The sequence below is a fragment of the Stenella coeruleoalba genome, assembly GCF_951394435.1.
Source record: "Stenella coeruleoalba genome assembly, chromosome: 7".
In the NCBI taxonomy this organism is placed as follows: Eukaryota; Metazoa; Chordata; class Mammalia; order Artiodactyla; family Delphinidae; genus Stenella; species Stenella coeruleoalba.
In genome coordinates this window covers 85144874-85168524 of record NC_137153.1, presented here as the reverse complement: position 1 = coordinate 85168524, position 23651 = coordinate 85144874, and the positions used below count along the sequence as shown (strand labels likewise).

The following is a 23651-nucleotide window of genomic DNA, read 5'->3' as shown; positions in this document are numbered from 1 at the left end:
CAATCAATGTCAACCTTTTATTTATTCAACAGCCACTGTATGCACAGTATTGTTCTAAGTCCTTGGAGAATTATCAAGATTGCATATGTATTGTAGACCATGATCTCCAGAACTCATGATCTACAGGGGCACAGAAGATAAAAAGGTGTATTTAATTTCATTATCTAAAAATAACCTTCGGTGACAGCTATCTATAGATTCACTGCTGAGAGCTCTAATTTGTGGTAGATTCCAAGTCTTTTAAAAGTCTCTTTTTTCCTTTAATTTCTTTATTCCTCTATCCTTTCTTTTCTCTCTCCTTCCATCTCTTCCTTTCTGCCTTCATTTCTCCCCTTTCATCTCCCTCACTTCTTTCTCTTCTGCTCCCTCCTTTCCTCTCTTCCTCCCTTTTCCCCTCTCTCCCTTCCTTTCTTCCTTCTCTTTGCCTGAATAGTTTATTTGAGCATTTCCCCCAAGATAGTAAAGAATCTACTGCTTTGTTCTCCTGTCTTCACATCACGAGGTTAAATGGCTTTATTTAAAAACAAGTGTTCTCTCCTCTCTCAGAATGTGCCTGTTGTGGGATGCTGGCTTTTGAGCGCTTCCTCTTAAGGCCATGCTGAGGGCAACTGGCCCTCTGCTTTCACTGAGTGTTGGTAAATTTCCTAATAGCCCAGATGAACCTGAACCCTACTGCTCCTGAAAGCTCCTTGCCCTCATCTTGCTATTTGAGGAGCCAGGCATTTTGGGGTTTGAATCTTGGTTCAGCCACGTTCTGACTCTGGCACTAGGCGAGGTGTCTAAATTTTCTCAACCCCAATTTCTTCACCCACAAAGTAGGAGACACAATGTTTACAAAACATTACAGACATAATTCTCTCCAACTTTGGTTACTGTCATCAATTTTGCTTTATTTTCACTCTAATTCTTGGTTTCTGATCTTACTGGACCCTGAACCCTCTACTCCACTGCATTGGGATGACTTGCCTGTGTCCATTCACCAGGTATCAGACCCAGATGTTTCTCCTAAGCTCAGTATCCCTGTCTCTATCAGAGTACCAGGTCCTCCCTGCCCACACACAGGCTGAACTGATCACAGAGACTCCTGGTTCTTTGCCTAATCTATACCCGCATACTGGGAGCCATGTATGCCAACAGGATTCATTTTAATTGGGAAGATCAATAATTCTTCCTTTAGTTTCCTCAATAGTTATAAATTTATGTAATCCCCTTCCCAGGATATATTTAAGCTCCAGATTGATACCCAACTACATGAGAAGATTTAGAAATCCTAGTCATCCAAGTGCTTAAGAATTTAGGACCTAGGGTCAGAAAGACTGGTTTCAAATCCTAGCTTTGCTATTTAGTAGCTGTGTGAATTTGGGGAAGTGTTTTAACAGAGTTTTAGACCTTAGTTCCAGCCCTACATATTTATCTAAAGACAGCTGTTTCACGTAGGGGAAGAAGCATGGTCTGGGGCAGCAGAGACATAGTTTCAAATCTTGCACCTAATATTTATGGAATGAATCTCTCTTTCTGCTTCTGTTTTTCATATATAAAATGGGATAATGATGCACAGTAAACGATTGTGCTTGCCTGCCACTGAGTAAGGGGCATTCCTGTTATAGACCGAGGAGAACTGGAGAAAGGAGCACAAATCTGTTCAAGGTTGCATTGTAGACGCCAGTCTGAGTGTTCTCGACTTGGTTATTATTTTTTAAAAAAAAGGGAGAAGGATATTCCTGGACTAATACTACTGAAGCTTGTCACCTGGGGCCCAAAAGAACTATCAGAATTGCAAATTTTCAATCTCTCTGAAGATGATGCCTACTAGTGTATTGTAAGGAAGCCCTTGAACAAAGAAGGTAAGAAACCCAGGACGAAAGTGCTCAGGATTCAGTGTCCTGTTACTCCACGTTTCCTGTGACACAAACATCAGTGTATCGCTCTGAAGAAACTGCATACCAAGCAAACTAAGGACGAGCCAGCAGAATATGATACACTTTTGGCCAAGGGAATGAAAGAGGCCAAAGGAAAATGCCAGGAACAGACTGCCAAGAGACAGAGGCTGTACCTGCTGTGAGCTTCTACCTCTAAGTCTGAGTCCAGTAAAAACATGATTTCCTAAGAGTAACAAATTAACAAGATCAGACATTACAAAAGATTAAATGAGATACAAATCTATGAATATGTTTCACCGCAAAACGCTTCTGAAAATGTTATTTCTAGCTCCCGGAAGGGTACCCTCACATAAGGGTCATAGTCAGGGTTCAAATGGGTCAAAGAAAGAAAGAAAGAGCGATTCTTTCTTCAACCTGCTTTCCATGGTGCTTCTGGCTTTCCTGGGTCTCTCTCACTTTTCTCTGTTCTCATGCCTCCTCTTAGGTATTGCTCCTGGGAACCTCTTCCTTCTCTTTTTCTGGGTCAGCTGCCCAGCCCAAACCAACACAGAGCAATAACAACATCACTCGCCTCTAAATCTCACTTCTTGCTACAGGGTGCAATCTCCTGTCTGTGATATTACTTCCAAGTTCCGATGTCTCTTCTCTGAGGGTCTCCTCTGTGAGAGACACACTGTGATGAAACATGGGGTAGCAGAGTATGCCTGAAAGCCCACTCATCGCGGCAGCTCATCCAAAAGACAAGCTGCTTTCGAAAGTAGGAAAGCTGGTTGAAGATGATTCTTTTGACAACACTGCTGATGGATTGAGGAAGCCGGGTGGGAAGGGAAGAGCCCTGAAAAGATCTCTCCCTGTGTTTCTTTCTCTTCAGGGCGAGCTCCTAACATCCCCAGAACAAGTTAGCTTAAGCACCACATCACTTTCAAACCTTAAGAGAACATGGAAACCTGGAGCATTTGTGACCAGAAGGCATTCCCTTCTGATTGTGAATAAAGAGGGTGAAGAATAGATTCTTATGTGCAGGACAAAAGTTCTGGTTAGAAATTGTCCCCAAACACCGACAAACACAGAGACTATATGAAGAGCAATATTGGGAATGAGTCCGTATTGGGAGTTAGCCTTTCTAAATTTAGAACCTCAGAATGTTGTAGCTGGATACTCTAGAGTGAGGGGTCTAAACTCAAATACCAGCAGGAGACAAGCACATATTCTTAACGAGAGAAGCTGCCTGGTGGGAACCGTGGCGTCAGGAGAGGGCTGACATCTAAAGGGGCAGATGCAACTCTACTTCTGGTGATTGTTGCTTTGATGTTCACTGTAGTCAGATTCTCCAATTTGTTAGGAGTAACTGGATTTTAACATAAAATCCTTTTAAATATATGCAGCTAATTAAACAAACAAACAGGTGGATGCTGTGTTGTAATTGCCAATCGAGTTAACGGACTCCTGATTTTTAAAGAAACTGAGGCTCAGCAATGAGAAGTGACTGCTTCACAGAAAACTGTCAGAGACAAGTATTCTAGATATGATTGATGGTAAGACCCTAGTCTAAAGTTCATTTATTAAGACCAATTCCATGGCCACTCGAATGCTAAAAATACACTGATGGAACCTAGTGTGGTAGATCAAAAAATTAATCTAATTCTTCACTTCCCTTTAAATAGAATGGTACATTCATGCCGTTACCATGGCTTTGTGGTGGGTAGAGTATATATACCCACCTGTGACTTTGAGCTTGACCTTGTGGACTGCTTTGACCGATGGGATGTTAGTGGATGTGACTCAAGCAGAGGTTTAAAATGTGTTTTCATGTCTTTCTTCTGTGCCCGTACATTTCTTGTATTTCTTAGTGTGTCCAAATGTCCCCTTATATAGATACCAGTCAGACTGGATTAGTCTGACAGCCTCATTTTAACTTCTGTAGAGGCCCTCTCTCCAATACAGTCACATTTGGGGGTACTGGGGGTAAAGGCTTCAACACATGAATTCTGGGGGACATGATTTAACCTATAACACACAGGTTACCATTTGACTAGAGTGGCCATTTTTTGTTCAGACCCAAAGTGCTAAAATGCAAAAGTGCTAAAATGCCAACCCACATCAGATTCTGGGACAACCTGCAGAAACTAATACTGGATATATGGCCATGCCATCCTGGTGGTGGGGAAGTGGGATATTTAGCCTTCCTCACCCTGGATCAGGGTCTGCTCCAACAGTTCTGATGGCTGTTACAAAAGCTTGTTTCAGCTCTCAGGTTGAACTAAGAAATGCCTCGGCTGACTGACATGAAAAGAGATTTAATTAACCTCTTTGAACACCATCCCCCAGAACTGGCCATGTCTGCTTTCTCACTTCTGCCTGCTGATCCCCTACCACCTGTCCTTAAAAATCTGTGATGCACATGTACCTGGTTCCTTGGGCAGCCTTTGTTTTGATGCTGCACAAACTCCGAAGTCAGACTCAGTAGCCACCACTGAAGATGATGCCCAGTGCAGCCCACTTGCCCACGTTGTAAGATTTGTGGAAACAAGACTGTTTCTGCCTTTTCTCAACAGCAGTGGTTCTCAACCTGGGCTGCACTTCAGAATCACATGCGAAGCTTTTAAAAGCCCTGATGCTGCCAGCACTCCTGACCAATTCAATCAGAAGCACTGGAGGTAAAACCCAGGCATCGGTATTTTTTATATAGCTCTGCTGGTTACTCCATCGTGCATCCCCTTTGAGAATTAGCTCTCTAGATCCTGGCTGCTAAAGTCTGGTCAGTGGACCAAGAGCTTTACCGTTCCTTGGGAGCCTGTTAGAAAAGCAGAATCTCGAGCCCCACCCCAGACCTGTGGAATCGGAATCCGCATTTTCATGATTCCTAGAAACGTTAATGTCTGAGGAGCGCTGAGCTATATCATCTGTTCTCACCTTTGGCTGTACGCTAGAAATGCATGGGAAGCTTTAAAAATGCTGGTGCTCTGGCTGCACAGAAACCTGATTCAGTTACACCCATAGGAGTGAGGACCAGCAACCAGGACTTTTTTAGATCTTAGCAGATGATTCAAATTGAGCCACTGCTTTAGGCTCTAACATTTATCTGTTTGAAACAAAATTTTCCAAACACTCAAATGCCGAAGGCTTAATAGGTCTGTGAGCCGTATCGTCTCCCGATGCCACAGTGCCAGCCAGGAGTGATGTGTCATCAGAGGAGTTGTAGAGTAATTGCAATCTGGACTTCTCTGCTCCATTGGTGCTAGCTCATTTGTAGAATCACTATGGCTGTTGGGACCTGGAGGGCCTAGAAGTGAATTCTAACAGAGGGTCAGAATAAGTGCCCAGATATTTTATTAGGAACTTCAGGAAAAGTCCTTCCAGAAAGAGATCCAGACCTGCTTCTGTCCTGAAGTTTGCCTGGGATGGGCTGGACCAAGCTGCATTTGTGGGCAGACATTCCAAGCTGTGAAGGCCTAAGGCAACTGGAAATGACTTAGGGATCACTAAGTGTCACTTTCTTTGTTGCTGTTGAATTTTTGTAGCCACACTCTATATATAAACAACAAAATTGTTATTACTATATTAAATACATAACAATGAATATATCATGGGTTGATTGTGTCCCCCTCCAAAAGATGTGTTGAAGCCCTAAGCCTCTGTATCTCACAATGTGACCTTATTTCGAAGCAGGGTGTTTACCAAGGTAATCAAGTTAAAATGAGGTCATTAAGGTGAATCCGACATGACCAGTGTCCTTAAAGGGGAAATTTGGACACAGAGAGAGAAGTGCACAGAGGTAAGACCATGTAAAGAAACACAGGGAGAAAGACAGCCATGTGACTATAGTGATCTATCTATAAATCAAGAAACACCAAGGATTACTGGAAAATACTAGAAGCTGGAGGACACAAGGGAGGATTCTCCCCTAGAACCACCAGAGAGAGTTTGGCTCTGTGGACCATTTGATTTCAGATTTCTAGCCTCTAGGACTGTGAGACTACAGATTTCTGTTGTTTTCAGTCACTTTGGTTTTGGTACTTTTTTATAGCAGCCCTAGGAAACTAATACAACAAGTAAGGCTAAAAATGAATTAAGATGAAATTTTCCAAAATTACCCTAAAGAACGAAAAAACTGGATAAGGAGATTCTAAAATTGAATAGCTCTTTTGAAAGATTCTTTTTACTGATAAATAGAAGTATATAGATGCTTAAAATAAAAAGCTGAAGAGTTCTTTGCTAAAAGATGTCATATTTTCCAGCACTCAATGAATGGAACTTAACTTAGAGCCATTTGTGGAAATGTGTTTTCCCTTTCGAAATCATTAAAACATACATTGTTTCTCTTTATGTTAGTTTTATGATGCATGTTGGAATTCCAAATAAAATATTGTTTAGATGCTTATGCACTAAGGATTGTTGCTTTGCAATGAGACACAAGACTGGGTGGAAGAATATCTTTCTATATCAAGGCAGTGAATCCTTAGTCAATGGTCCAAGTGTACTTTACAGTAGGATGTTATTATGATATCAAAATATTTTGATAGGCAAAAGACTATGAATATAGAAAGACCTCTCTACAAATCCTAATATCAAGTACATTTGCCAAGAAGTCAGATACTGCCTTTTAAAACATGCTCATATCTTTTGTTTTATTCTTTGCTTCTGTGTCACTACACCTGCAAGTGTTAAATCCAAGGGACCTGGAAACCTTTCCATATTTTTCCTCCCGATAGCCCCAGATGAAAGTACACATGCTAACTTGGCTGAGCTTTTTCATCAGTTCCTGAAGTTTCTACAAAAGCATGTTGCTGACCAGGAAACTGGGTCAGGCAATTGTTCTGCAATAAAGATGATCTTTTGAAGTGTCTCAGCAGCTGCCTACCTTGAACAGGAGTCCCGTGGTTCATGCTCTTCACAAATTGAGCCTCAGGCCTCAGATATTATTTCTCTGCTTTAATAACAATGAAAAAAAAACTTTGCCCTTTTGTTCACCACCTTCCTTTGGGCTTTCTGATTGATGAACCTATTCACTTAAACAGAGTTTTTAAAATTGCTTTAAAAAATACAACCACTTCCTGAAATATATTTGTAAAGGAAAGCTATCTCTTGAAACTCTGTGAAGCTAGTACATAAGAAACACTGCCATGTTGCCATAGGACAACCACCATTGACTTGGGCAGAATCCCTAAGAGGCAGTTTGATTTCAACTTGAACAGGATTTGATCTTTCAGAGTCAGAGGTATTTTCCAGGCCTTGGGATTTCCTACGCACCCACAACAGAGGCATTTTCTCCCTTAATTCCTCAGTAAAGAAAGAAATAAGTTGTGGTTTTTCTTTTGATATCAACTGACAACATTAGCATATTCAGAGTGAAATATGTATAACTCATTGGATCAGATACCGTTTAACAGGGACGTGAATTATGAATCAATGAAAGAAGCTGTCACCAGCTATGTTACCTTGATATTAATAGCATGAACAATCAATGTTGGAAGTATCTGGGGCACATGTACCATTAAACCCATGTTGTCTTTCAAGAATGAGATAGAGACAGAGGAGGGAGAGAAGGGAGCAGCATGTGAGAGTGGGCTAGAGAGATCGAGGGATAATATTATTTATGAGGATTTCTTTTAACGTCCAGTGGAATTCAAATAACTCACCTGTTAGAGTCCCAAGCTGATGCAGTTTCAATCTGATCATGCGACCTGAGAAAAGAGATATCATCACTAGATTAACCTTTGTTGTCTACAACAAGGGCCAGCAGCCTATGGCCACTGCTTATTTTTGTATGGTCTGAGAGCAAAAAATGTTTTTACATTTTTAAATAGTTGAAAAAAATCAAACAAAGAATATTATTTTGTGACATGAAAATTACATAACACTCAAATTTCAGTGTTCATAAAATTTTATTAGAACACAGCCACAACCATTCTTTTATGTAATGTCTATAGATGCTTTTCTACTATAATGGCAGAGTTGAGTTATTGTGACAGAGACCATGTGGCCTTTAAAGCCTAAAATATTTACTATTTACTCCTTTGCAGAAAAAAGCTCACTGACTCCCTGTATATTCAAATACATGCATTTATATGTGCCCATATGTGTGTATATATAAGTGTAAATCATCTATCTACCTACCTACCTATCTACCTACTTATCTAATCTACGTAGCTAATGTTTTCCTTCCATACCTAAGTAAATCTTTCCTGTAGCTTTTATTTCTTCTAATAAAAGTAATATAAGCCCTGAAGCATAGTAACTATACATCTCTAAGCTCTTATTCCATTTTTGTAGTTAAAAACAAAACTGCTTCAATGCACAAGGCAATGTCTTATTCTACTGAGTGCACACTTTGATAAAACTTAACACGCTTGATATTTACTCTGGCTGGCAGGGAAGTATATTCACCTAGACTCTGGGCCATAAAAGTATCTGATATCCCCACAATAGCAACTTCAAAGGCAATATAAAAATGTTAATAGTTAATATACTAAAGCCCCAAATGCCCATCTGGGGTGGTGGAATTCATTTCCTATCATCTGTAGTTAAAAGAGACAAATTCAAGCTTTTAACTGGGGATTATTTAAGCTGTGTTTTAAATGAATAGTCAGGGAAGAGCTTAAAGATCATTACTTCCAGTGGGAGAATTTTGATCCTAGAATTGAAGACCCTGGCATTTAATTTTTACAAAGTGACTAACAGGAAGCTGGAGGTAGCCAACGGAACTCAATTTGACAGATGTTGTGATATAATAAAGCATATATCCAGTCTTTGTCCCTGCTTCCTGGCACAGAGCTTCAAAAACTCTTGGAATTTTCCTGATAGGAGTGTCTGTTTTAATTCCTTACAAGCCCCTTCCCACCATACCTGAGTTTCTGCTAATAAGGTGATTCATGGTGGGGCCCTACATAGTTTCCAGGGAGGGGCTAACCATGCTAGAAAGACCAAGCTCATTATTACAGGGTTGGAACTTTCAGCACTGCCCCCCTGCCAACCTCCATGGAGAGAAGGGGGACTGAAGATTCAATTCAAACATGTGACCAGTGATTTAATCACTCATGTCCACCTAGTGAAACCTCAATAAAAACTCTGAAAAATGAGGCGCAGAGAGCTTCCAAGCTTATGAACATATCAATCAATGTACCAGGAGGATGGCACACCCTTGAGTCCACAGGGATGGAAGCTCTGCATCTCTCTTCCCCAGACCTTGTCCTGTTCACCTCTTCCATTTAGTTTTTCTTAAGTTATAACTTTTATAATAAAATGGTAGTTGTAAGTGTAGTGCTTTCAGTGAGTTCTGTAAGTCATTCTACTGAATTGTGAAACTTAAAGGGTATTGTAACAACCCTCAAATTTGTAGCCATCTGGGAAGAAGTGCAAGTAGTTTGGGGACACCAAAGACTTGTGGCTGGCCTCTGAAGTGGGGACAGTCTTATGGGACTGAGCCCTTAACCTGTGAGGTCTGTAATAACTGTGGTACTTAGTGTCAGAATATAATTGAGTTGTATCCACTATATTTCAATTAAAAAAGAATATAATTCAGTTGTAAGACATCCAGTTGGTGTTGCAGAATTGTTGCTAGAATGCACATGGTAACTTGGGCCAGGCCCAGTGCTAGGTGCTGAGGATGGAAAGATGGGTAAGGCAGTTCTTGATGTCAAAGTGCTCACAACCTGGTTGTGTAACTGTTTAATAAGATCAAAATGTGATTTCAGCATAAGAGGGTGAACCTCATCTTTTAAGAAGGAAGTGAGAGGAGTGGAACATAAGGAGGAAGCAAAAGGCCCTTGTTTTTAGTGTTTATGAGTAAACTCATTGTAAACTGTGAAAGCTGAGGCTCTATTCCTATGTCCATCCTGCAGTTTTATGTGTGCTAATTCTCATTATCTGTTACTGAGTTTGTGTTCTTGGGAAATTCTTCAGGTTTGTGTTCTTGGGGTATTCTTCTTTGAGGGATTTGTAGTTGGTGGAACTATTTGACACTGGGAAAAAGGGGGATGTTTTTCCCAAAGTGAGTAGATGCAAAAGCCCTCACTGGGCTCAGTTATTCACTGGGGCTCAGTGAGTGTCTGTAAATCATTCGTAAAGAACAGTGTCCTTCCTAATGAGAAATGGAATCTTTGGGCTGGAAAGTAAACTGAGTGGGGTGGTTTATAACCTTGAGGGAATTGAGAAGCAAGAGGTATGACCCTGGACTCTAACTCCCATATTGAGAAACACAACATTATTAAATCAGTGTCTAGTACAGGATGGGTAAGGTTGGAGGAAGAAGGATGGGGAGCCAGGAGAAGACGTTGGATAGAGAATAAAATGACCACAGCAACAGCAAAGCTGCAAGAAAAGGATTCCAAGGGGATTGTATCAGTATTATTCTAGCTATTTTAAGCAGAAAAGAATTTAATACAGGACTTAGGTTTTTACAAAATTGTGGTTGGGCTAGAGGGAGTGGGCTCCAGACTGGGCCTCCTAGTAATGATTTTCAATACAATTTTGTAGAAATAACACACCCAAGTAGTAGCCGCCTTTGCTGCCATAAGACAGCCAGGGACCTAGATCGACTGGCCCCAGTGCTGGCTCTAGGACCACAGTACTCCAGCTGTGGTCTAGGGCTGAGGAGGGCCACATGTGCCTGAGAGAACTTTAGCCTTGCTGACAAAATAGACACTGCCCAAACCATTCCCTCTCTCTCCACCTTCTCCCCACTAAATTCAGTGCTAGTGACTGGAGAACCTATTTCCCATTTGCAACCCAGCTGCAAAAGCATTTGGGAAATTTCGTTTGTATCTTTCTAACTTCTGCAGTGTAGATGGAAATTAGAGCAGATATTGAACAAATGAACCAATCGACCATAGTTTCTATGGGGTGGTGAAAGGGTACCAGGACATTAGGACTTCTTAGTCTTGCCATCATAAACCTGTACTTGAGAAACTTGGTTATTTTTACGTTCTTTGTAGTTTTGGACAACTATTGTGAGAGTGTGCCAAGAAGGAGATTTCAGTCCATATCTAAAGTAGGGTTTACAAGAGGCAGTAGAATTATTTTTGGAGGCCTTCCATGCTGATTGGTGACAGCATAAACAATCTCACATGGAGCAGAAAAGAGGGTAAAAGAATTGAGGACCAGGTTTACAGTGATTTCTTTTTACCTAGAAGCTCTAATCCTGAAGCTGTTCTCTTCAGCTTCAGATGAATTTATACTGTTTTAATAAAGAGGCCACTTTCTCATACTTCCATGTTATGGATATGATCTCTGCTCAGTGTAACAAGTCAAACTTGAAACAGGTGAACCCTCCTTTGGAGAATTTTAAAGAACCCTAGACATATTTAACACAATAATTAAATAATTGGTATATTTAAGCATGAGCATCTTATTCATTCATCGATCAGCTTTATGATCTTTAATTTTCACTCATTTAACAGATATTTATGAAGCACCTACTATGTGCAAAGCACAAGGGAACATAGAAACAAAAGATTGGCTCCCGACCTCAACTTGCTCACAGTTTAGTGCGAGGTATGACAGTAAATATGCCAAAACACTGGAGTGTTACTAATTGGTGACTATTAGCTAACATCTATGGAGAACTTAGAATGATTTGGGTGCTGTGCTAAGTTTTTTACTTATATTGTTCCACTTAATCTTTATAGTAATCTTTGAGTGTGGTACTATTAACATCCATCTTATAGATGAGGAAAGTGAGGTATAGGGAGGTCAACAAATACTTTAAGTGGACTCAGCTATTAAGTGGCTAAAGGACAGCTTAAACCCTGCTGTGTGACTGCAGAATTGAGCTCTTGACCACCTGCTGGGCTGTAGTCAATGGTGAGAACACTAGCCCATACTTTTCATTCAGTCTGGGTAAGATGATTTGGAGAAGTGACCCAGAGAAAGGAGATGCAAATTGACATTATAGGTTGAGTTGAATGGAACTGACCAGGTAAACAACTGAGGGACCACTTTGGGGGCAGAAGGATCAGTATGGAAGGCAGGCCATAAGGGTTGAGAGAGTAAGACGTGTTTTGGAATTTGCAAGTAGTAATACATGATACACAGTATGGAGTTGTGTACAGGACCGGTGAGAGGAAGGCTTTGTGAGCCTTGGCAAAGAGTTTTATCTAAACTCAGAAGGCATGGAGGAGGAGCTTCAAGAAGGTGGAGGAAAAAGACGTGGAGATAACCTTCCTCCCACAAATACATCAAAAATACATCTACATGTGGAACAACTCCTACAGAACACCTACTGAATGCTGGCAGAAGACCTGAGACTTCCCAAAAGGCAAGAAACTCCCCACGTACCTGGCTGTGTGGCTGACAGGGTATTGGTGCTCCGGCCAGGTATCAGGCCTGAGCCTCTGAGGTGGGACAGCCGAGTTCAGGACATTGGACCACCAGAGAACTCCTGGCCCCATACATGTAATATTAATCAGTGAGAACTCTCCCAGAGATCTCCGTCTCAATGCAAAAACCCAGCTCCACTCAACGACCAGCAAGGTCCAGGACTGGACACACCTTGACAAACAACTAGCAAGAGAAGAACACAACCCCACCCATTGGCAGAGAGGCTGCTTAAAATCATAAGTTCACAGACACCCCAAAACACACCACCAGATGTGGTCCTGCCCACCAGAAAGACAAGGGGAAGGGGTAAGGGTAAGCTGGGCAAAGTGAGAGAGTGGCATAAACATATATACACTACCAAAGATAAAATAGATAGCTAGAGGGAAGCAGCTGCATAGCACAGGGAGATCAGCTCTGTGCTTTGTGACCACCTAGAGGGGTGGGATTGGGACACAAGAGGAAGGGGATATGGGGATATATCTGTATGTATAGCTGATTCACTTGTTACACAGCAGAAACTAACACAATATTGTAAAGCAATTATACTCCAATAAAGATTTTTTCAAAATTAAAATTATGAATAAATAAATAAATTTAAAGGATAATTTACATATAATAAAATGATAATTTTAAATAAAAAATATCAGAAGGCATGAAAGGCTTTTAAGCAAATGAGAGCTAACATTCTTTAGAAAGGGTTCTCTGGTGATATATGCAGGGCAGTGATCTTGGAGCAAGAACTCCATAAACAAAAGTAAAATTATTACCTGCTACTTTCTGGCAAGGATTCAATACCATATAGGTTGAATGTTAATGTAAAACCCGTAATTTTAAAATCTCATTAAATAACTCAGTCTCCCATTTACTTGGTTTTTTTTTTTTTTTGAATGCACATCATCTGAAAATCTACAAATAATAAATGCTGGAGAGGGTGTGGAGAAAAGGGAACACTCTTGCACTGCTGGTGGGAATGTAAATTGATACAGCCACTATGGAGAACAGTATGGAGGTTCCTTAAAAAACTAAAAGTAGAATTACTATATGACCCAGCCATCCCATTCCTGGGCATGTACCCAGAGAAAACCATGATTCAAAAAGACACATGCACCCCAATATTCACTGCAGCACTATTTACAATAGCCAGGTCATGGAAGCAACCTAAATGTCCATCGACAGGTGAATGGATAAAGAAGATGTGGTACATGTATACAATGGGACATTACTCAGACATAAAAAGGAACAAAATTGGGTCGTTTGTAGAGATGTGGATGGACCTGGAGTCTGTTATTCAGAGGGAAGTAAGTCAGAAAGAGAAAAACAAATACCGTATATTAACGTATATATTTGGAATCTAGAGAAATGGTACAGATTAACCAGTTTGCAAGGCAGAAATAGAGACACAGATGTGGAGAACAAACGTATGGACACCAAGGGGGGAAAGTTGGGGGATGGGATGAATTGGGAGATTGGGACTGACATATATACACTAATATGTATAAAATAGATAACTAATAACAACGTGCTGTATAGCACAGGGAACTCTACTTCATTTCGCTGTACAGTAGGAAGTAACACAACGTTGAAAAACAACTATACCCCAATAAAAAAAACAAAACAAGCAAACAAACTTTCCAAGTTCCTCCAAGTTGCCAACAGTTCAGAGACACTTTAAAAAAAAAAACCCCACAATTTATAGGTACTCCTTATTTTTTTATATTCATTTTTTTATTGGAGTATATAGTTGATTTACAATGTTGTGTTGTTGACTGTTTTCTAGGACTAATCAAAAACTGTCCAGGGATAGCTGATCTAGACCCAGGCAAAGCTAAGAAGGATAATATAACAAGCATGCCTTTTCGGTCTCCAATCTCTACCTACCCCTTATCTAGTTAAATGGACTGGCTGTTAATGATTTCTCTCTCATGTGTAGAAACTGAGGTGCATTGATGAGACCTGGGATGGGCTATACTCTACTCCCATTCTCAAAGTCTGTTGTGTCCAAGACTGCTAGTGGACTAGCCCCTCCCCTCTAAGGTCTATAGATTGAGAGATACCCTCCTGCAGGACATATTGATTCCACGTGGCTGCTAACGCAACTTCAGAAATGAACAGCCCATTCTAGCTCTCTCTGTTCCATTTCTGCAGATGAACCAAATAAAGCACATGAGACCTGGAATTTAAAAAATGGAGGCGGAGAGTCTATTGAAAAGTGGTGCTGTGCAGGGATTAAGCATGCAACCTCTGGATTCAGCAGTACATGAATTCATATCTTAGCCTCAGCATTTAGCAGCTATGTTACCAAGTGTAAGATACTTAACCTCCCTTTAAGACTCAGTTTCTTTGACTGTATGGGGTAAAAACAGTAACTCCTTTACAACATGTGGGAGAGTAAAAGAGATATTTCAGATAAATGTTATCACAATCCTTATCACAAAGTATTTATTCAATAAAACATTTGTTTATTATTGTTATTGTTGCTGTGGGCAAAGAAGGACATGGCACAACTGGCCAAATTTCTCTTCTCTCACATTCTAACCCAGGAAGAATTTTAAGCAGATGAGATAATCTCAGGATCCTGGCATTTTCTTCCCTAGAACAAATGTGGATAGCAGTGGAACTACTTTGGGAGATGTCTCTCTAGCCATTTCTTGACTAGCTTTATCCAATTCCACTCTTCTGTTTCTTGACTAGCTTTATTCAATCCCAAAGAAAAGTGGGCTACAAAATGATCTACAGATTCAATGCAACCCCTATCAAAATTATAATGGCATTTTTCACAGAAATAGGAAAAACAATCCTAAAATTAGTATGGAGCCACAAAAAAACCCAAAAAGCCAAGCAATCTTGAGAAAGAAGAACAAAGCTAGAGCCAGCACATATCCTGGTTTCAAACTATATTACAAAGCTATAATAATCAAAACAGTGTGGTACTAGCATAAAAAAAGACACATCCATCAATTAAACAGAATAGAGAGCCCAGAAATAAACCCAAGAATATATGGTCAACTAATCTGTAACAAGAGAGCCAAGAACACACAATGGGGAAAGGATAGTCTCTTCAATAAATGGTGCTGGTAAAACTGCATATCCATATGCAAAAGAATGAAATCAGACCCCTATAATATACCACAAACAAACTCAAAATGGATTAAAGACTTAAATGTTAGACCTGAAATGATAAAATTCCTGGAATAAAACATAGGGAAAAGCTCTTTGACGTTGGTCTTGGCAATGGTTTTTTGGATGTGACACCCAAAGGATATGCAACAAAAGCAAAAATAGACAAGTGGGACTGCATCAAACTAAAAAGCTTCTGCATAAGAAAAGAAGCCATCAATGAAATGAAAAGGCAACCTATGGAATGGGAGAAAATATTTGCAAACTACATATTCAATAAGGGGTTAATATCCAGAATATGCAAGGAATTCATATAACTCAATAGCATAAAAACAAAATAATGGGCAAAGGACCTGAATAAACATTTTTCTAAAGAAGACATACAATAGTCAACAGGTACATGAAAAGGTGCCCAGTATCACTAATCATCAGAGAAACACACATCAAAACCACAGTGACATATTACCTCATATCTGTTTCGATATCTATGATCAAAAATCCAAGAGATAATAAATGCTGGTGAGGATATGGAGAAAAAGGAACTTCTGTACACTGTTGGTGGGAATGTAAACTGGCACAGCCACTAGGAAAACAGTATGGCGTTTCCTCAAGAAATTAAAAATAGAACTAGTGTATGATTTAGCAATGCCACTTCTGGATACATATGCAAAAAACCCCCAAAATCATTATCTCAAAGAGGTATCTGCCTTCCCATGTTCATTACAGCATTATTCACAGTAGCCAAGGTATGCAAACAACCTAAGTTTCGATCAATGGATGAATGGATAAAGAAAATGTGACAGGTAGATAGATAGATAGATAATTATTCAACTTTAAAAAAGAAGGAAATGCTGCCATTTGCGACACCATGGATAAACCTGTAGTTTATAAGGTACAACTTATAAGTAAATAATGCTAAGTAAATTAAGCCAGACAGATAAAAACAAATACTGCATTGCTTATATATGGAATCTAAAAAAAAGAAAATCAATTCATAGAAACAGACAGTAGAATGGTGGTTATCAGGGGCTGGGGAGGTGGGGGAAATGGGGAGAGGTTGTTAAACGGTTACAAACTTTCAGTTATAAAATGAATAAGGTCTGAGGATTTAATGTATCACATGGTGACTCTAGTTGATAAGCTGTATTGTATAACTGAAATTTGCTGAGACAGTAAATCATAACTGCTCTCATCACACCAAAAAAAAGGTAACTATGTGAGGTGATGCATGCATTAACTTGATTATAATCATTTCACAATGTGTATGTCTATCAAACCATCACGTTGCACACCTTAAATATATACAATTTTTGTCAATTATATCTCAATCATCCTGGAAAAAAATAAAAGTAACTTAGCATTAAAGAAAAATAAACTATTACAATGCTTGCAAAACAACAAAACAAAACAAACAACCAAACAAAAATACAAAGACAGATGGGTTAGTGGGGTCTTAGCACATCCTCTGAAAGGGACTTGCTGGCTGTAGCAGTTCCTTCCATCCCCTGATAGAAGGTGTAGTCCTTACTTAATGTTAAATAACATCCTACTCTTCTCTCTCCTTCTGCACCCACATCTCACTCCTCCAGTCAAAACACAATCAGCTGCCTATTGGTACACTGAAAATGGTGCTTCCTTTTTATTGGTTTATTTACTCCTAAAGCCCCTGTAAAGTGTTGGCACCTCATTAATGGACCAGCTGCTTTAACTTGATTAAATCATATTAGATTGACTATTAAAAGATTAAGTAGTAAAGATGAAATAATATTAGATTTTTTTTAAAAAAGCCAAATTGTGGTGTACTGATCAGGACAAAATTATTTTTGCCTCTATTAAGTACCATACACACTAAATCAAAAACACTCAATATGTAAACCTAAGCTTATTGGGAGTGATTTTTATTTCTTTTTTCAAGGTGAGATGATCATAAATAATATTTTCAGAGCTCTCTCCTCCCTACCACCACTGTCACAAACACACAGAGGCTAATATCTGCTCTTCTTTCCTTATCTCCTGGATAAGATGGTCAGAAACCAAACTTTAGGAAATCTAAACTCACCCACATAGAATACAAGGAGCATATGTCAAGACAATAATCAACACATCAATAGGCAGTAAGCTGAGGTCAAAGGTAACTAAGCAGAAGAAGCCAAGGTAAGAAGAGCCAGCCTTTGGCAAACACATTAAATAACTTCAGTTTGCTTCTTGGTGCTCTCTGCACCAAGTATTTTTCAACAAATACAAAGACCAATGATAAACTAGATGTGTTGAGAATTTCAAAGATAAGTGTTCACTTCTTTAAAGAGTTTATAAACCATGTCCGGTTTTGGTACCCTATTAAAATTGACCAATCCTCTGCCTCACTTCTTCTAGCTCAAGGTGAGAACAAGCTAATCAGTTAACCTGCTAACTTAACGTGTGACCTTCCTGCCATCTCCTCTCCTTATCTGCAGTATAAAAGGAACCTGAATAAATTGTGATAGTGTCTTAATTCCAAGGAATGCCTCTAAAGGGGTGTCAGGCTTGTGGGCAGATATTTTTGTGCAAATTCTGACTTCACTGCTTATATGCAGGGCAGACTAAGTTGCAGGGTAGGATGACTGGGGCTTGAGGAAGTGGTGAGGTTTAGTTCTTTTTGATCAGTCTGCAGAAGCACAATTTCAGACCCCATACAGATCTACAGACGTTAAGTTCTTCTGGGTATTTTATGACTTCTTGGGAACTCAAATGCTGAATTGTGCTAACTTAGAAACCGACAGACGTGACTTAAGCAGTAGTGTTGACTCACAAGTCAGAATTACAATGCTGATGTTGAAGATCATTCAGAAGTTTCTATTTTATGGGAGCTTTATTACTTTAATCGACAATTTTTTTTTTTATTTTCAAGAAAAAGAAAGAAGCAAATGACAATAAGAAGCAATGAAAAGGGACTGGATTGCAGATTGCAAAGTAGGTGGAAGACACTTGAACATGCAGAAGATGAGAGTAGGAAGGAATACATTATAGACTTTGTGATGCTTATCTAGGTCAGGAATTTACAGTATATGATTTCATCAGCATGAAATGAAACACCCTCTCTAAAACCCAGGGCATGTGCCTTTTGATAGATTGCATTCTGAGATCTCTTAAAGGAAGCTACTGACATCTGCATTGTTATCTGCATAGCAACCTGTGTGGGGACTTTGAAACGTGTATGTGAGGGGAGTGGGGATAAATCATTTCCTGAAATACTGAAAATAAAATATAAAGAAGGAAAGATTTAGCAGATGATTAAGTCTATAAAGGGACTTGTAAGACTGGGATTTCATGGTGAAATTTTGCATGATGTCAGCCATTTGAAGATTTTGAGTTTTTTTTTTATCTGACTGGTCTTAGGTATTTGCATTTTATAAAAAGCTTCTCCAGTGAATGGGTGCAGACTTTTGGGGGCACATTCTGAGACGCAGACCTAAGATCTGTGATGACTTTCTTGATGGTTAGCACTGCTTGCTGTCACAATACTAAGCAGGGCAGTAGTATAGGAGTGTTTCTAAACCCTCCACATTTTTCTCCTTGTCACAGGCAAAGATAGCTCTGCCTTTCCCAAGTACCTGCTCTTAGGTTGAAATCTGATATAACTCCCCTGCAGCTTAAAAATTAAGCCAAATTGAAATTTGACAATTACCTAGAATGTGGCTGTAATACAATGGATGTGAACATAGATGATGACTTGGGAATAATAAAATTTTAGAGCTTAATTTAGTCATAGCAAGAAAGACATCAATGTCACTTTTCAATTTGACTCCCACTTTTGGTTTAGCCCAAGGTTTCCATGAGCGCTCACATCTTCTTTCTTAACCCATTTTAATGACCTGTATGCTTTCAGTTCTGAGACCATAGCTGAGATGCTTCCAACAAAATAAGAAATGGAAGTCCAAGGAACAACTGAATTTTCCATATAATCCTTTGCATTCTCTAAATTCCCTAAATTTGAATCCCTTGCTTTAAAACCTCCTGAATGGAAGACCAAAATTTTGGAAGGCTAGAAGCTAGAAAAGCAAAGATTTTTGACAGTTTTCATACTGATTACCTTCAGGGTAAGAATAATGATATGAGTTGAGTAAAAAAAAAAAAAAAATGTAATTGCATGGAACTCTTAAATTCAGTTTTCTATGAGCACTCAAAATATTGTTCTTATTTCAATGAGAAATCCCTTTGTCTTGAAGTGAAAAGAGTGGTTTAAGGAAATTCAGCTATTAATGAAGTAATGGAAAGAAAATTTATTAATAAGACCCCTGGCCCAGTGCATTTGCAAAGGTGTCAGTTAGACAGGGGGCAAAGGTGATGTTTCCGACAAGGTCATTGGCTTTCAAAGTCTGGGGAACAGACATTGAAGGTCAATAAGTTTATCCATGAAGAATACCTTAAAATTAAGTCTTGTAATAGGGGAAACAACAATTAAGCTATTAAAATGGCAAAGACTTAAAAAAAAAAAAAGAAAAGGTGTAAACAGAGCCTGTTCATTCTGCCTCCTGCTGCTGTGGGTCCTGTATCCTTAGTTCTGGAGGGCGATTCAGAGCTGCTATGATGTTGGACTTAAAAATTAACTCTAACCTCCAGACAAACTAGTAGGTGGAAGAAGGGTAAATGTTTTCTTGGGTTTGTTCCAAACTCTTGACCTTGGAAATCATTGCTTCACATTGGGAATTCCTCCCAAGAACAAATGTTTAGATTTCTTTCTAATATACTTCCTGCGATTACCAGGATCTTAATGTTTTCCAGGTCTTTTCATGTTTCTCTCTAAAATTTAACCCAAAGTAACGGAGATTCCTGAAGACAGAAATGCAACGGTAATTTAGGGAATACAGACAGGTGGATGTGACTTCTAAGGGCAGGCTTCAGCAGTGGGTGGGGATTCATAGTCTATTTAGTTGACAAGGAAAGAGAAGACTCAGAAGCACAAAAACTGTTCTTGAAATGTCTGAAAGTGTCTAACAGGAAATGAGTGTTGGATTCATTCTGGATGGCCTTAATAGGTCAATACCAACCCATTAAAGTTATACATAGAGATTTTTTTTTTTTGCCTCAGTATAAGGGAAAAATTTCCAAAAGTTAAAACAATTTAGAATCAACATTAGTCTCTTTGGGAAAGAATGTTTAGCCATGCAGGGTGACTATTTATTGGAATGTTGTAGCAAAAAGTTAAGACACACTGGATTAGAAACTGGAAAAATGACCATTTCTGGTCTCTTCAACCCTGGGATTTTATGATTGCATGATAACTACGATTCTAAAAGGCAACAAATAGCATGACTATAGACACATTTCTTTGTACTTATAGATGATTAAACCTTTATCACCTTCTCCCAGTCTTTTGCTGCTTTCACTAGATTTAAAAATGATAAGAGCCCTAGTCATTATTTTAATTTTAACTTTGTACTATTCTATAGTAAACCATTTCATGGATAATCATTGAGATATCCTCAAAAGCTCTATAGCATTGTTATTATTATTATTATTGACATTGGGTTATCATGTAGGGTCATTAGACGTTCACCTGGAAATGTCATCATGTTGCTGGCCTGGAACACCAACATGTTTAGGTGTTCCTACATGGAAAGTCATATATTAACCCCTTTATCTTCATGATATGTTCTTACAATATTCATTTAATGGGAAAATAGGTATGACTATATCCAAAGTTGTGAGGTCATTTACAAAAATGAGCTTCTTTAGGGAGTGTGAAAATAAATGAAAATTAAATTAGAAACATGACTCACTTGAATTAAAATGATAACCTTCAATCTTCATTAGTCAGTCAACAGATATTAATATATACTATGTAGAACATGTTGCAGTATATATCATGAGGAGTATAAAGATGTGTATGACATGAATGTGGTGTCAATAACCTTGTAATTTAGTACGGAAAATATGAAATTTAGTACCATAAAGCAAAGGATACTAAGTGGGAAATGAGTGACTGATTACTGAGGCTGAGTTATTAGAAAATGGATAAGGACTTTTGTTTTTTTCATCAAATAAATACAAAATATGGTTAAAAATAATAAAGAAGGACTTCCAAATAAAGGAAGTCACTCTGAAGCACCCTGAGATCCACTCCCCAGAGACAACTGCTTTTAATCATTTCTCCTTCTTTACTTTTTTTAAACATATTTATTGGAGTATAACTGGTTTACAATGATGTGTTAGTTTCTGCTTTATAACAAAGGGAATCAGCTATACATATATCCCCATATCCCCACCCTCTTGCCTCCCATCCTCCCTATCCCACCCCTCTAGGTGGTCACAAAGCACCGAGCTGATCTCCCTGTGCTATGTGGCTGCTTCCCACTAGCTATCTATTTTACGTTTGGTAGTGTATATATGTCCATGCCACTCTCTCACTTCATCCCAGCTTACCCTTCCCCCTCCCTGTGTCCTCAAGTTCATTCTCTACGTCTGTATCTTTATTCCTATCCTGCCCCTAGGTTCTTCAGAACCATTTTTTTTTTTAGATTCCATAAATATGTGTTAGCATACAGTGTTTGTTTTTCTCTTTCTGACTTACTTCAATCTGTATGACAAACTCTAGGACCATCCACCTCACTACAAATAACTCAATTTCATTTTTTTTATGGCTGAATAATATTCCATTGTATATATGTGCCACATCTTCTTTATCCATTCATCTGTCAATGGATACATAGGTTGCTTCCATGTCCTAGCTATAGTAAATAGAGCTGCAATGAACGTTGTGGTACATGACACTTTTTGAATTATGGTTTTCTCAGGGTATATGCCCAGTAGTGGGATTACTGGGTCATATGGTAGTTCTATTTCTAGTTTTTTACCATACTGTTCTCTATAGTGGCTGTATCAATTCACCTTCCCAACAACAGTGCAAGAGGGTTCCCTTTTCTCCATACCCTCTCCAGCATTTATTGTTTGTAGAGTTTTTGATGATGGCCATTCTGTGGTGTGAGGTGATACCTCATTGTAGTTTTGATTTGCATTTCTCTAATGATTAGTAATGTTGAGCATCCATTCATGTGTTTGTTGGCAATCTGTATATCTTCTTTGGAGAAATGTCTATTTAGGTCTTCTGCCCGTTTTTGGATTGGGTTGTTTTTTTTCTTGATATTGAGCTGCATGAGCTGCTTGTATATTTTGGAGATTAATCCTTTGTCAGTTGCTTCATTTGCAAATATATTCTCCCATTCTGAGAGGTGTCTTTTCATCTTGTTTATGGTTTCCTATGCTGTGCAAAAGCTTTTAAGTTTCATTTGGTCCCGTTTGTTTATCTTAGTTTTTATTTCCACTTCTCTAGGAGGTGGGTCAAAAAGGAACTTGCTGTGATTTATGTCATAGAATGTTCTGCCTATGTTTTCCTCTAAGAGTTTGATAGTGCCTGGCCTTACATTTAGGTCTTTAATCCATTTGGAGTTTATTTTTGTGTGTGGTGTAAGGAAGTGTTCTAATTTCATACTTTTACATGTAGCTGTCCAATTTTCCCAGCACCACTTATTGAAAAGGCTGTCTTTTTTCCATTGTACATTCTTGCCTCCTTTATCAAAGATAAGGTGACCATATATGCGTGGGTTTATCTCTGGGCTTTCTATCCTGTTCCATTGATCTATATTTGTTTTTTTTGTTGTTGTTTTTTTTGTGGTACGCAGACCTCTCACTGTTGTGGCCTCTCCCATTGCAGAGCAACAGCTTCCAGATGCGCAGGCTCAGCGTCCATGGCTCATGGGCCTAGCTGCTCTGCGGCATGTGGGATCTTCCCGGACCAGGGCATGAACCCGTATCCCCTGCATTGGCAGGTGGACTCTCAACCACTGCGCCACCAGGGAAGCCCTATATTTCTGTTTTTGTGCCAGTACCATACTGTCTTGATTACTGTACCTTTGTAGTGTAGTCTGAAGTCTGGGAGCCTGATTCCTCCAGCTCTGTTTTTCTTTCTCAAGATTGCTTTGGCTATTTGGGGTCTTTTGTGTTTCCATACAAATTGTGAAATTTTTTGTTCTAGTTGTGTGAAAAATGCCATTGCTAGTTTGATAGGGATTGCATTGAATCTGTAGAATGCTTTGGGTAGTATAGTCATTTTCACAATGTTGATTCTTCCAATCCAAGAATATGGTATACCTCTCGATCTGATTGTGTCGTCTTTAATTTCCTTCATCAGTGTCTTATAGTTTTCTGCATACAGGTCTTTTGTCTCCTTAAGTAGGTTTATTCCTAGGTATTTTATTTTTTATTTGTATTTACTTTTTGATAGTTTGATTAATATGTTTCTTGGCGTGTTTTTCCTTGGATTGATCCTGTAGGGGACTCTCTTCACTTCCTGGACTTGAT

The 23651-nt window shown here is 39.0% G+C and overlaps 1 long non-coding RNA gene across 1 annotated transcript in view; it reads right to left on the bottom strand.

The window, feature by feature from the left end:
* Positions 1-938: 938 nt before the first annotated feature.
* The window catches only part of LOC307188552, a 362965-nt gene continuing 340252 nt past the window's right edge, over positions 939-23651 (bottom strand). Inside the window, exon 3 of the long non-coding RNA XR_013828989.1 lies at positions 939-7564. This is a non-coding gene — a long non-coding RNA (uncharacterized lncRNA). The remainder of the gene's footprint in view (positions 7565-23651) is intronic.